Source organism: Oxyura jamaicensis, chromosome 15 (genome assembly GCF_011077185.1).
Source record: "Oxyura jamaicensis isolate SHBP4307 breed ruddy duck chromosome 15, BPBGC_Ojam_1.0, whole genome shotgun sequence".
Taxonomy (NCBI): Eukaryota; Metazoa; Chordata; class Aves; order Anseriformes; family Anatidae; genus Oxyura; species Oxyura jamaicensis.
The window spans coordinates 3,684,442-3,699,589 of NC_048907.1; the positions used below are offsets into that span (position 1 = coordinate 3,684,442).

The 15,148-nt window shown below is 44.8% G+C and overlaps 1 long non-coding RNA gene across 1 annotated transcript in view; it reads right to left on the minus strand.

Moving 5' to 3' along the window:
- The window catches only part of LOC118174777, a 113,428-nt gene that overhangs the window by 47,320 nt on the left and 50,960 nt on the right, over positions 1–15,148 (minus strand). The window contains exon 13 of the long non-coding RNA XR_004754770.1: positions 14,992–15,142. This is a non-coding gene — a long non-coding RNA (uncharacterized LOC118174777). The remainder of the gene's footprint in view (positions 1–14,991; positions 15,143–15,148) is intronic.

Consider the following 15,148-nt stretch of genomic DNA (forward strand, 5'->3'; position numbering starts at 1 on the left):
TTTAACACTTCATGGAAAAAAAAAAAAACCATTGCATCACAGGGAGCAAATATTCAAGACCAATACAGAGTAAGCCCCTCTCTAACAGCTGAGCAGTCTCTGGGGGAAGACTGCTGCCATATAGATGTGGTTTCCTCTGGTACAAGAGTCAGTGGGGGTCTTTCTGCTGACATAATAATAATCATTCCTATCACTGAGCACTGCTAATTAAAACCAAAAGGAACAGAATATTTTCCAAAGATGACTCGCTGTTTTTCCCCACTTAAGATACTTGTTTGACATCTGAAGAGTGGAGCTCTGTGTTGGCATGGGGCAAAGACTTCAATTAGTCCAGAGGTAGCCTGTGCCCTTTTGTAACTGTCACGGCTGCAGAAAGAAATAAGTCAACAGCAACAACAAACTCTGGAAACACACACAGCCAAATGTTGGATTGAAAAGCAGGAAAATGGCCTATGTACTGTTCTGCTCCTGACCTGTTCTTTACACTGTACTATTTTGCACGTTGCTCTTTCTCTTCCCCAGAGCGGAGAGAAACCAGATCTTAAAACATTCACAACGAATTTTCAAATCAATAACATGTGAGACTTTGTCTAAAAGGTAAAGTTGTTGTAAAAATCAATGTCAGAGAGAACTCTTTGCCAATTCAATTATACTTGTTCTTCTCAAGCTGAAAAAAAAAAGGAGAAACAAAAAAAAAAAGAAGGAAAAAGATGTGGGCTTATTTCAAGCCCAATAAATGTTCCTTGGGCTAACATCCCAATTTTGTAAATATTCTCAGGGTTTCTCAAGCCAGGTCTCCTCAAGGGGTCGTAATTAACTCTGAATAGGGTTACCTTGATTTAAAATCAGCCTCATTTCAAGCAGTGTTTCTGCTTATGTCCACAATTTTAAAATAATGTTGTGTCCATTAGATGGCATGAAAGCTTACCAGAAATAGGAATCAGCTTTCAAAACTTAAACACAAGTAAGTGTGATTAGACATGGCAGCTGTCTAGAAAATATTCAGCTTTATCACTGAGTATTGGGCAAAATATGAATGACTGTACCCATTCCAGTAAGTGCAGAACCAGAAAGGCTCCCACATTACCCTCTGCTTCTCAAGGCAAGTTTCATTTTAAAGCTTGACCCCAAAGAAAAAGAAAACAGCAGATATAAGTATAAACAGCTGTGCTCCTGCTGGCTTAGCTGGAGACTTCAAGGAGCTTGTGAATCACTCACCCGAAGACATGCTGTATAGAGCACCCAGCCAAAATGCTGAATCCAGGCCACCGCGGGTAGGAGTGAATGGCGCAGCAAAATCCTCATACAGCTGTGGTATCACAAAGGTGCACGTGGCACAAGATTTCCTCTCTGGCCATGATCTCTCTTTGTCCCATACTACCTGGTACGCGCCAACCTCTTTCATGCTGCACATGGAATGAAAAATTTTTTGAGCAATAATAATCTTTTTGATCTGCATTTGTAGAGGATAGTCCTGAGCTGCATTTCAGGTGCTGGAAGCTGCTTCTACGCCAAGTGATATAGATAGAATCCTGAGTTCCAGTCTCTGATCTGGACTACTTGCATTTTTTGCCTTCCCATGGACAGGCCACCTCTGTGCCTTGTGGATAGGAAATAACACGTCTGTCCGGCAGGGCTGACTAATGCATGCCCTGATGTGCACTATGTGCAGTTTAATGCCAGACACTTCTCCCTCCACCAGAACAAAGCCATGGGAATGTCCTCGCATCCAGGTATAAGGCTTGCCACATCCCGCTCCTTGTCAAAAGGCTGTCAATAATGTTCCCACAGCTGAAAGAAAATGTCTAGGAAATAAATACCAACACCAGTAATTTAGGTGCAAAGCCAAACTCTGAATGACCCTAGCCTCTCTCATATGACAGAAATCTCTTATAAATATACACCACATACAAAATCAGTTACAGAAATACCCTGAAAATCTGTACTTGGTTATCCTGAAACTAAACCATGTCAGGAATTTGGGTAAGTTTTTGCTTAAAGACTATCATTATTGGCACTTGATCGGATACAGATAAGTTAGATTTCCAGCTTGTAAAGAGAATAACACAAAAGGAATTGGAGTAGATTAATTTCACATGTTTTGTTTCAGGACAGGTAGTTTTTTAAAGCACTAAAGCTACACTAATATAAATCTGCATTACAATGGAGCTGTAGTTTACAGGAAAAGTTTTAAAGCCTGAAGTCCATGCGTTTTTGCAATGTTTAAAAGGCTTATTTATTTATTTTTTTTTCAGTCTGGTGTCAAGTGAGTAAGATTCAGAAGTTGTTGAACATGTGTTTATTACTGTTTTTACCAAACACTCGATCACATTCTTATGTTTGTTCCTCACCAGGAGAACAAAGTTCAAAGGTATATTTTGTGACTTTTTAAGAGTCACGTTTCTCATTACTTTTTCCTTATATGCTAGTGTAACATCAATCCCAAACACAACTGGGGTTTGTCTGTGCCCTCCACAGAGTACCTGCACTGAAGAGTTTACTACTGCAACAGACAAAAAGACCAAAGGCAGAAGCACTCCTTGCATTTCACATGGGGAAGTGTGACAGGGACATTCGATGCTCTATCCAAGATCATGTGGTACCTTTGGGAAAGGGAGGCATAAAACCTTTTAATTCCCTAGGCTTTAACCCACATCCTTAAACACGTCATCTGTTGCCCAAGAACGGTACAGATGGGTCTCCTTGGAGGAGGAGTGATTGTTCCCCGCAGATGTTCCTGACAGCCGCTATCCTATCACTGTACAGTTTCATGGCTGTCCTGCAGGTGATGCATACGAAGTAAGAAGCTGACCATGAAAAATCGCAGTGGAACACAGTACTTTTCAGAGGAGGTTATGAAGAGCACAGGAGCGTGCTTTGAAAGGATGTAGCCATTTGCAGTAACCGAATCTAAGATGCTAGGACCAACCCATTTATAATTGCTTCTTCCCAGAGGAATTACTTCAGGGAAAACTGTGTTCATTACCAATGCCTTACAGACACAAGTCCGTCTCCCTCCAGCACCATACTGACAGTGCAGTGCTAACACACTTCTCACTACGATACTGAAGACAAGTGATGTTGATAAAGAACTTTGGAATCTGCATTTCTAGGGAATGGGGTTATATCACCAGGATTTATGATGAAAACCTCAGTAGGCAGAGCACATTGCGGGACACAGACCTCAAAACATCCCCATCAAGCCTCCTTTTCTCCAGAGATCTCTGCTAACACTGCAGAAGCAATAAAATACTTTAAACATACTGCATGGACAATAAATAAAGCCAACTGTCAAAGTACAGACCAACAGATCAACTGGACACACTCCAAAAAATATCACAGTGCTTTTAAGCCATTTCCTTTTCTGTTAAAAAGGTATCGTATCTGGTTCTTCACCTAAAAAGTTGCTAGACAAGAGGGAAGAGATATTAAAACTCTTGCAGACATTAAAGTATTAGAACACGCTAGTTTTACTGGGGAAGAAACACACAGTGGGGAGGGAATATCCTTGCAGTATCTTTTCACAAATTAACTGGCAGCACAGAAATCCATTTCTTTCCAAAAGCCTGGACTGATGTTACATTGGATCTCATGAAAATAGCCATAAAGTCTGATTTACTAAAATGACTCCAATAGCTTTAAGCCTTGGTGAATAACAGAGAAACCTAAAAGTAGTGTGAGTCTATGAAATCAAAACAAAGTTTGGTGTAAATATGGTTTTGCAAGATAAAATGAAAATATCACATTTTCTATTAGGAAAGCACAGACAATAGACCAGCTAGGAAAGATTTGTTTGAAGACCATAAACTTTGTAGATGTCAGTATGAAAGGCAAGCTTCTTCAGAGTATAATCTCATTTTTATTGATTGTCAGAAAACTGAGAAGCTCCTTGCACAAGGTGATGGAGAAGTCCTACTGGGACTTGGCCGTAGATACTGGGACTTGAATTAATCTTGTGACTTGTTTTAACTGAGCTGCTCCTGCATGGTGCTGGTATTTCTCTCATCAGACAACCCTGTGAGCCAGACTGTGCTGCCATTTCTACTCTGCAGGTGGGGAGCAAGGGCAGACAGGAGTAAGGAGTATTGGGCCAGATTTCTAACTGTACTTGTGTAAGGAAATTAAAGTATTTTTTGAAACACACCTCAAGCATGCCCTTACAGGGCTTGATTTCTTTCTAGCCCACTCAAATGGGAGTGTACTAAATAGTATAAAATACAACACCTGGATGTTAGGATGAAAGGTCAGAACCACCTGTTGCAGAATATGCCAGCTACTGCGATCCCAGTGGCTTTCCTGTGCTCATCCTCACTGTGACTGTCCAGAGATATCAGCAAACCACACGGAACGGCTGCAATTTACTCTGGTCTCAAGACTGTGAATGATGCAGCTTGTTAAATGCAACAATAAGCATGCCTTTGGTCCAGTCCGTTCATATGTCAACAACCACACCACATGGAAAGGTGTCCTGAATGCCTAGCAAATTGTTTCCATATAATTTTAGGGAGGAATCTGGCTTTTCAAGTTAGTCTCTGTAAATTCTGAAGACAACTTAATAGGTCAAGGAGTTTCTGCCAAAGGAGCTCTGCCTCTGCTGTAGAAGAAACTCGCTGAAATTTGTAGTCATTCCCTTGAAGACTTTCTGAATTGTGTCTTTAAAAAACAACACCCCAGGACAAAGCCAGTGCCACTCTCCTGGTGATAATGGTGCTTACAGCCCTTAAGAGAGACTGTCCACAAGCACAATTTCTCAAGGCAAATCTGGACTGTTTCTTAGCTGCACATTTCTCTTTTAGTTTATGTTTGAACGCAGACTTGGGCTAAGTCCAAGAGCTCCTTCAGTCATCCCATGCTGCAGTCTTACCCACAACTTTAGGAGATGCAGAGCATCCACGCACTGGTTGTGTATTCCTGTGCAGCAGGCCCCTGAGCGAGACCGCAAGCTCCCAGAAAATGAAGGTTTGTAGGTGCACATTCTGCCAACAAAGTAAGCAACCTTTAAAAATGCAGGCTAACAAATATGATTAAAGGCCAGGTAGTCTCTAAGCCAGAAGAGAATAATCTCTCTGTCTCTGTGAAGTCCCTTCCTTTCCAGCGGCTGTACTGGCTGTTGCGGCCAAGCCAGAATGAAAGATGCTTTGCATGACTTTCAGTATTTACTCTCACAGGAAGCTCAGTATCCTGTCTGGCTGTTGGTATGCTCACCACCTGATTCCAGCACACTCCAAACAGCGAAGTCTTTTTACACAACTGGAATGTACTGCAGTTCAAATGCCGGGAAGAAAACAAGCAAGAAGGGCTGCTCCTGACTTGGTAGGGCAGCGCGCTGTTTGCTTAAGCGTTAGCACTGAATCAGGCTCTTCCTGTGGTAGCCCAGGAGAGAGGCACCACACTGTGTGCCTGTGCCCTTAGTGAGTAATGCAATGGGGACTCCCAGAGACCTCAGAGTCCTGTGGATCCTCCGTGCTGCAGCCCTCAGCACTTCTGAGGTGGCAAGGACCAGGTCAAGACCATGAAAGGGAGTTAAGGTCTGTGCCTTACTCTTTAGGGCAACAGATAGTGTGTGTGCAAAAATTGTCCTTCCAGTCAACATTGCTGTGATTCTGTGGTGGGACTTGATCAGTAACCAAGAATGATTCCATCACCTTTCCATTGGGTTCTGGGGCATTTTGTGGTGTAGAGTGGGCCTGGGCCCACCACTCAGAGTATGTTGATTAGACTGGAAAGGATTCAGACAAGAGCTGTGAGATGAATTAAAAGGCTGAAAAATAACTTTCAATCAGAAGCATCCAAGACCGCAACTTATTCTTCCAGTTACGGAGTGATCTTGTATTCCATTGAAGCAGAAATATGGGGAACAAAACTGATCATAGGCTTTTCATTCTGGCAGACAAGAGGTATAATGAGATTTGGCGGCGGGGGCCTGAAGTGAAAATTTCTTAGAACTGGAGCAATTTATTAAGGTAGCAATCAACTCTTCACTACTGGCAACCTCTGAAGCAAGATTGGACTCCTTTCTCAAACACATATTCAGTTCAAAATACATTGATCTGGAATTGATTTTGATTACTGCAGCCTGTGTTATATGGCAGACGAACTGATGACATAGATTCTCTCTTTATGCTTCTACAAAACTAGAAACCTTCCAAGAAATTTGGCAAACCTCTGATTCCTTTTTTTTTACAAATATTCATTGACTTTAAGATACATGTTACTAGACCTACCCAACTGACCTGAAACGACAGCTCAACCACAAGTAACATCTCTCAGGGAGGTAGTTCATTGCTGAACCCATGCAATTTCCCCCCTGCCCCAACTGCATTTTTGTAGTTGAATAAACTTAGGGAAAGTTCACAGGTAACATGTGACCTGTAATTTCATACAATGGCTGTAAACCCTCTCCTTGTGTTAATTCAGAAACCAAAAAACCCCCAAGATACATTTCTTAAAAAACGATTAAGAAAACCCTCCCAGCAGCACACAAATGAACACTCTCAGGTTGCACATAACACAAAACACACCCGACATTTTAATTCCTAAGAAGCAGAGCAATGCAAACACAACTACAGACATTGTTTTCTAATTAGGAGAACGTACCACGGGATGTTTACAGACCCCTATGGAAATGCATGGACATTTGGTTGCCTAGCAAATGATGGAAGCTGAAAGCTGTCTCAGCTAGGACATTCACAATTAGGCTGGCAGGGGTGGAAATAAAAGCTCTAGGAGCAAATATAGGGAACAGTCCCACACTGACCCAGGAAAGGCGAAGACTGTGGTAGGGGGAGTTATGTAGAGGTATGCCTTCACAACAGTTTTTATTTGGATATTAGCTTACCACAACTCCGCGTGTGCAAACAGCTGAATTCGGACTGCCTGTAGGAAGGACTTGGTGGGAGCACCCAAATGTGGACACCGCTGCGTGGCCTGGGAGCTCCTTTCCTTCAGGGCGTGATATTGCTGAGCAGATGTTGCATTCGTGAGAGACTGGAGTCCAGTCTGCTCCAGCGTGATGCAGCAGTGTGCGTGCAAAACATCAACAAGAGAGGCTTAGTTGTCATGTGGAGGTGAGAGCAAAGAGATGCACATGGCACACCACCTACAGAATGTGTTTCCTGATGGCTGGGTAGCAAAATGCTTGGGCCAGCTGGATTTATGAGCCTGCACCATTCGTGACTGTGGCCTGGGTCTCTGAAAGGAGAACCTCCTGGGGTCCCAAGCACAGCTGTGTCTGAGAACTAGTTCATACCAACTCCTCAACCCTGCCTTTGCTTCAAGCCATGGAAAGCAAGTTCCTATGCTGCTGGCTTTTGTGTTTCAATAAACAAAGGAATTTAAATGAACAATTTAATTTTTACTGCCACTGGGGCTAGCTCCAAACTACATATTCTGTAGTTTTATTTTCATTGCTGTCACAAGGAAACTCTTGTACACAGCGGCTCTACTTCCAAATTTTCACACCTTTATGTTGATGTTGGTTTCATCCTCTTGGGAAGGGGAAATAACAAAGCCTGGCTCAAAGAAACAACATGTTTTCCTTCAGGTTAAGTGGTCAAATAGATGTGGGAAGATGGATCATGCACTTGCTTGTGAAAGGAACTGTTTTCCCCAGCATCGTCCCCCATTGTGGTATTGGCTACCGCAGAACAAACCTTTTCCATCCCAAATACAACAAAGAAGTACATCAGACAGAACTACCTGCAGACTACGTTGTCTTCACACAACATTCCTTCATCCTGGAAAAGCAGAAGGAAACCTGCCCATACAGCAAGCCAGTCACACAGCACTGCTGCAAGCATTTCCTGCCTTGCTAGTTTCACCCTCTGTGCTCCTACAGCTGAAGGGTTCCAACTCATAGAGCCTGAGTTTGAAATGAGACAGGAGCATAAATTTGCTGGGATTTAAAGGTTGCTCCAATTTACAGGAGCTCTTAGTGCCCTGTCATATAACTTAAGTTACCAAGTTACTGGATATAACTTGAAGATAATTTGGTTTTAACCTGAAACACCAAATTTTGTGTGTAGAAAAAAAAAAAACACACACTTTTTTTTTCTTTTTCTTTTATGATGAGGTGGCAGGAAACAAGATGGAATTAACTCCATAATCATTAGCCAGTTCTGCTCCTGGCCAAACGATTTCTACAATTAGTAAGCGGTGTTTGCAGCAGTTCTATTCCCGCTTTAAGAAATAGTTCAGATCAGCAGTTTTCAACCCTCTAGAAATTTCTTTTTCCAGCGTAAATGCAAGGCTTTAAATCGTGAATTTTAACCTGCTGCTATCACCTCTCTTACCCATCACAGACCTTCAGCAACAGTCCACTACCCTCACTAGGTCACAGCTGCTGCTCACACAACTGGCCATGTTTGTGTCACTCAGCACCAGCATTTCTACACAACTAGAAATTTTGCCTGCCTTTATTTTAACACATAGAAATATAAGGTGTGGTGGAGCAGGGGGAAGGGATGTTTGCAATGGCTCTAATCTGCGAAGATGGTTTCCAGCTGCATTTCACATATGATTTGGGGTTTGGATGAAGTTTTGACAGAATTTCTCCATGAATTATGCAAGAGGCTGCTGGAACGCTGTGAGTACACAGATGCACAAAGAGACTTGTTCAGGCAGCACTCAGACAACACGCTGCCATCTGACACGTGAACCAAATCAAAGCCCATCCACGCTGGGGAGGGAAAGGGAGCAGAGGACCCCAGGGCTGTGGGGTGTCGAGTTGGGGAAGGCAGGCTGCTTGCAATGAGGTGCTGCGATGCAGCACTAGATGGTGCTGTATTTTAGAAATAACTTTGCCTTGTGGGTGCTTTGATACTGGATGCGAGCTCAAAGATGTGGCAAACACACACACATGCTCCTTTTAATACACTTTACTGCTCTCTCCAAGGAAAGTATGGATTTTGCTTGCTGGCTGTGTTATAGCATGGGATTTAATATGGGTTATTGACTTCACAACTGCTGAGCAGTCAGTTAAACTCTCCAAATGCTGCTGTTTTCCCTTGGGTGGGTAAAGGCAACTTCAGGGCACCACGGAAAGAGTGTCAGGACAATGCCATGTACCCGTGTCTGCTCTTCTCTGACTTAGCCTCTTCCTCCTGATTTACACTGGTGATAATCTCCAAAAGCCCAGCAGCAAACCTGGGCTCAAGCTTGTTCTGCCTCACAGAAGCTCAGAGCTGGTGTTCAACTGCCAAGACAGCTGAAACTGGGTAGCATTGGGCATGTGGCTCGTGCCACAAATGTCCTCAATGGCGCCTTTAGAGCAGCATCCTTCCTAGGGTTGTCACATTGCCACAGGCTGCATGATGTGAGGTGCTAGAGCCCCATGTGTCGCTGCTGAAAACAACAGCACTTGCTAGGGTAGGGCTGTTCAGATGTGACAGGGAAGTCACAGGCACCCAGTAAAGGGAAGGCAGAAACCTTTGAAATGAAGGGCCTAAAAGTCACATCTGCAAGGAGAGGGGGTCTCCAGGGTCCTACTGCTGCTTCTAACTGTCCTTGTGCTGGATCTGTTTGGTTTGTTTCTAAAGATGCTGGACACGGATTCAAAGCTGGCCAGTTACCCTCACTCTCAGCCACTCCAGCAGGCACTCAGCTGTTGGCTGCATCCAGACAAGGCTGCAATGAGCAAAGCCTCCTAGGAGCTCTCTCTGGGATAGGAAGGACTCAGACACCTGCTTATAGCAGTGAGCTGTCCAAGGAGGAAGACACACTCTCTTCCCTCCTAACTCCAGGCACAAGTAAGTTTGGTTTCCTGGCTACAAACTGGGCAATGCAAGCCAGGAAAGGGTAATTAATGTCAGAAAAGATCAGGGACGCAGTGCAGCAGGGATCACTTGGCAGGAACACAAAGTAGGGAGGGGGAGATGTCTTTCAGAGAATCTGCAAAGTGCCAAACCAGCCATACAGTGGGCCGGGCCAGGCTGTTAACCTAGGAACCAGCCTCTTCAAGGGGTCATTCAGCTTTCTCTACAGGGCATCAGCAGCCTAGATACAGTTTCTTGGAAGGTAAGGATGAGCCAAACTCTGTTTTTCCCCCCCCCCCCCCCTTTTTTTTTTTTTTTAAGGAGAAGGTAGTTATAGAGGGAAATATGAGTCTGTATGAAGGGTCATGTACAATGGAGGCTGGCATAACTGGAACGTCTGGCTGGGTGCTGAGCAGCCTATCCCACCATAAAGCACAGCAAAATTCAGTTTGGCAGCAGAGGTGGTGTCTAGCTGCCAGGGCCTTGGAGGGGAGTTGGGAGCCAAGGAAACGCTGTTCCAGTGGACTGATGCTTGGGGTTGGCTTTACTCAGAGTCAGCAGTTAAATGGAGATGGAAGGTTTGTGATCACATTTGCCTCATAGTTTGCAAAAATCCACCTTGTTCAGGGGGGCTGAAATGATGGGATCTCCCACTGCAGATAAAGCTCAGCTATAGGATGTACTGTGCTCTCATCCCAAGAAAAGCTTGGTAGCTAAATGAAGTGAAGCCATTCTAGGACGTGCCTAGGAGCCCTCCGAGATACATCCTTGTGCTGTGGGAATTAGCTCTGCACAGCAGACTCCAGTGACCTCAGCAAGAGTTGTCTCCTCTTATCTCCAGGTCCCTGCGCCATCTCTAATAGGAGAAAGGACGCCACTCCCAATGGCTATGTACAAATTAGAGCACGGATAAGCAGAAAGAGGAGACTGCCTACAGCAGAGAGCAGGGCAACAGAATACGTCCCGTCACACCTGAGGATGCTATTTTGAGAGCTCAAGGCAGGTTGAAGGAAGCTCTCTGGGGAAAAACGTTGGAAGGGGCTGGCATCTCTCCCAGACTGGAGAGAGTGGTGCTGCAAACAGCCCAGGAAAAACAAAACATGCTTCCCTTTTGTAAGGGAGAGCAGCCAAACTGGGACTCGCAGCCTTGGCTCGGAGTCCATCCACAAAGTGTCTGCCACAGTCTGCCCATGGGTTGCATGGGCAGGAGGATGCTGTTGGTAAGAGTTTGGGGCAACACGACCAAACCCTCAGAACCTCTCCCGATCCTGTTCACAACTAATTTTAACAAATAGTAGGAATCAGAGCCCTACAGCACTCCAGGCTTTGTCCTCCCCTCAGTCATCTGTAAACAAATAGGCAATCAGGGGTACCATGCCAAAATCTCCCATTCTCTTCCTTCCAGCCTCACTCTGTTCTTAGTTCACCCAGCTTTCAGCTCAAGTTTTGTCTTTTTGTTACTTTGGCTGTATCAAGCACAGTATTTTTACAGGGGATTCACCAGATGTTCTATCTAGACAAGGCCTGTCTTCTATCTCTGTGATTAACTCTGCGGAAAGGAGACAGATCTATAGAAAACCTCAACAGAAAATACATAATAGGAAGACATCAGGGGCTACTCCCACTACAGATTACTTTGGGGAAAAACGGAAAAAAAAAAAAAAAAAAATAAGATTGCTACTGCAAGCTTCAATGCTGGAGGAAAAAAAGTCTTGAAGCTAAACTGCAACAGCCCACAGCTTGGGGAGAGACTGACTGAGGGACTGCCATGCCGGGGTACTTGATGTCTTCCAAGATTATCCCCTCAGAAAGCCAAGCTAATACAGCCCCCTGGCTAGCTGCGCAGAGATTTTAGATCTCGCAGCAGGACAACCTGATGGCCAGGGGACACTTTTAAGCAGAACAGAGAGGTAAAATCCTGCTTTCAATTAATTGCATCACAGGGGAACTGGAGGGCAATTTGGATTAAACTATTAAGGCTCTTTCAAATCAGTTCCCAGGGGAAGATGCGAGCATGGAGAATCTGGCCAGGAATGGCAAAGAGGGGAGTGAGAGAAACATGGTAAGGGTTGTGAGGAGAGACTGACATACATCTGCCCTGCATAAAACCGTGGGTTCACACCCATCTGGACCCTGCCACTGCCAGCAGTAGGGACGTGGGGAGTTTGAGGCAGCTGACATGCAACCTGTTGTGTGCAGATAAGGGGGTCATTAGAGAGTGATTTATTACTTTCTGACCTGCCTGGAGATCCCTCAGCAAAAGAGAAAGAGCAGTACCCTGCTACCCTCATATACCCAGTTTGTGTGTGGCCCAGTTTCTAACTACTTATAAAGTAGCCTCTGTTTTAGAGGATCCAACTTCTCAGTCTCTCCATGGGCAAAGCCAGGATTTTTTTGGGTTCGCGCCTGTTGCTGTCTTTGGGATCTGCCTTACTGCTCCTTCTTGAATTAGAAAGTATGCACTACTGGCAGCTAGAAGCAAAGTCTCCTCTCCCCACATAATGCCAAAGACTCATTTCTTCTCTTCAAGATTAAATAAAGCTCTACTGTTTTGAAGTGCTATAAAGGGCTGGCTTTTGTTCTGTAACTACTGATCAGAGCCTTGCAGCTCCAGGCCATCAGGCCACCACTCAGCTCCTCTGCACCACGCAGCCAGGCCAGCTGCCCCGGCTGGACAGGGGAAGCATCTGTCTCACGCCCACTTGTAGGACCAGATAACCAGACTGGATCCCCTGTTGGAAATCAGCCCAGAAACTGGGGGTGAGACAAGTGCTTCTTCTGTACCCAGTTTAAATTCCCAAGGTACAGCATAAATACCTGATTCTGGCTGTGATATGGCAGCTTTTTTGGCAGGACTTGGAGGTTATGGACTCAGGGGATGGCTCTAGTACTGTTTTCAGGCCTTTTAAGGAGCCATCTTGTGCAGAGAAAACAAAGGCAGATGAGCAGAGACAAAAGAGTAGGTTTGATGAAACAAAGCTAGTTTGTTCATGGTATATAATTAGAAAAGTGACCCAGTCCAGACTCTATCCAGAGCTACAACTAGGAGCAACTAGAACAAATCTGAGTTCAATTTACTAAAATAACATCCCCCCAAAAGTAGCTGGAAATCCCTGTATCTGTATTTTAGTTGTGTCCTTTCTCTGCCTTTAAAATTCAATGAATGCCAGATGTCCCTGATTTTGCGCCCCAGCAAACAGGTATCTCACCCAAACCATCACTTTTAAATTAGACACCGTTTGCTGCAAAGGTGGTTTTGTGAAAGTGAAAAGGGGGCAAATGGGAAGGGACAAGTAAAACCCAAGAACTGCCAGCATCTATCATGTGCAAAATGATTGTGAAGGAAGTGGGGGACATGCTGCAGCTGTCATGGCAAACAGCAACAGATTGAGAGCATGGCATAAAGACGCATGGAGCTCTAATGAACAGGAAGAGCAAAGCCAGAACTACAGTTTTATCCTGTGTTGATACTCTACAAGAAAAATGATCACAGAGCATTTATTGTCCCCCTAACAAGACCAAGCTTAATAACAAAGCTACACATGTTATTTACTACAATGTTTGCCTATTGCATAAGCAGAAATGTGTTGCCTGGATCCTTGCTGCCTGCTGAGGTCCTTTCTCTAGGAAGGTGGGTTGAGAAGACCCCAAATCTGTGTTTGCATGAGAGAGAGATTGATCCTAGGGAAGGGCACGCATATGTGGATTACACTGGGCACCAGCTTAATTACAGTACAGACAACCACATAACACAAAGCCCATCACTCTGCTCCCCTTGCCCGCAGCCCCTGCACAGCTCCTACACCCTACAAGACACTGGTAACGAACAGGCCACAAATCGGGCTGTCATGCCCAGCAGGCTCAGCTTCATATCAGAGGGACTCTCCAGCATGTCCACTTAAAGTCCCTGAAGGCTTAGTGTTCACAGGGCCTTCTGCATAGAGGCTGAATCCCATCCATGTATAGAAGCCTTGGATAGAAGAATACGTGCTTATAATGCAGAAAAGTAGAGGACATAGGAAAGAATGCAGAAAGATGTGAGATGCACAAATAACAGCAGAGGACCCGGAGCATCTGGGCTGAATAATGAGACTCCAGAGCATCAGGGAGCAGTGGTATGAAGTCTTTTGCTCAGACAGAAGAGACACACACAAATGGGCAAGTCACAACTCCCATACTTGGTGGCTTCATGCCCCAGCACTCACAGCTGTAGCACGTGCTCTTGTTACATGCATTTTCCAGAGTGCTCCCCCTCAGCACACTCCCTAGTAGTGGCACCTTCTCAGCAGTCTTGCTGTAGAAAGCAATGGGCAGGTTATTGCCCACTTGTTCACACCGTGCACCATGACCTGAACCACTTGAACTTAGGCCCTGATAGAGCAAGAGTACGGTAAGCCATCTCTCTCCCAGCTTTCTTCCATGTTTGTGAGCTTCTGCTGACTTTGTCCACCTCCTTGCTCTAAAGAGGAACAGGAGGGAAAAAGAAGATCCTAATGTTTCATTTTCATAAGACACGGTATGTGCTTTTATCCTATCCACTAGAATATGCCTGGGTGTCAGGGAGACGAAACTAGCTCTGGCTCAGCAAAAGCAGGAGTTCCAGAAAGTCTCCCAAACACAGCAGAAAAAAGAAGGAAGAAGCATCTTTATCTGTCAGGCACTGTTTTACAGTTACACCCTGTGGGTGCACATGATTGATTGTTTGGGTATGTTTGCCACATGTGAAAGCATCCCAGGAGCAGTCAAACAGGAATATGAAACTATTGTATCCTTATACCGATATATTTTACCCTCCTCATTTTTTAAACCTCCAAAAGACATTAAAAGCCTGCATTTAAACAAGGTGCATAGGACCTGGGCAGAGTGATGGAGGACACACATGAGCCAAGTAACAGGAGAGGAAGGTAGGAGATAGCAGTACTTATCAGCAGAAAGCAGGGTTTGGAGGGTGCCAGGGGATGTGGAAACCTCCTAAGGTGGCTCAGTGGGGAAAACAATGGCTGATACTGCACGTACCTGTGAAGTAATACCAGGACATGTTCTCCTCCAGGAATGAGAAAGGAAGCAACAGGCACAAGAAAAATAGGAGACAGTGCTGTGAAAGGAAGAGGGGCTGAACTGTGCTCTCAGCAAACACTGATGTGGACAAGAGGCTCAGGATTTTCTAAGAAACACTGAGCCCTTTCAGGACTGGTGAGATGCATAGAAAAGGGAGATGAAAGCTGAACAAGTGTCTTACTTCATGCCATTGGCCCTGGTAGCAATCTGCACAGCTTTCTCTGCTCCTCCACCACACAAGCTCTCTGCTCCTGAGCAGAGTTTGGGTCCAGATGCTGTCAGGTTAGTGTACCAGGGTGCTGCAGGGTCCAACTCCAGCAGAAAAGTCCACACTGTGA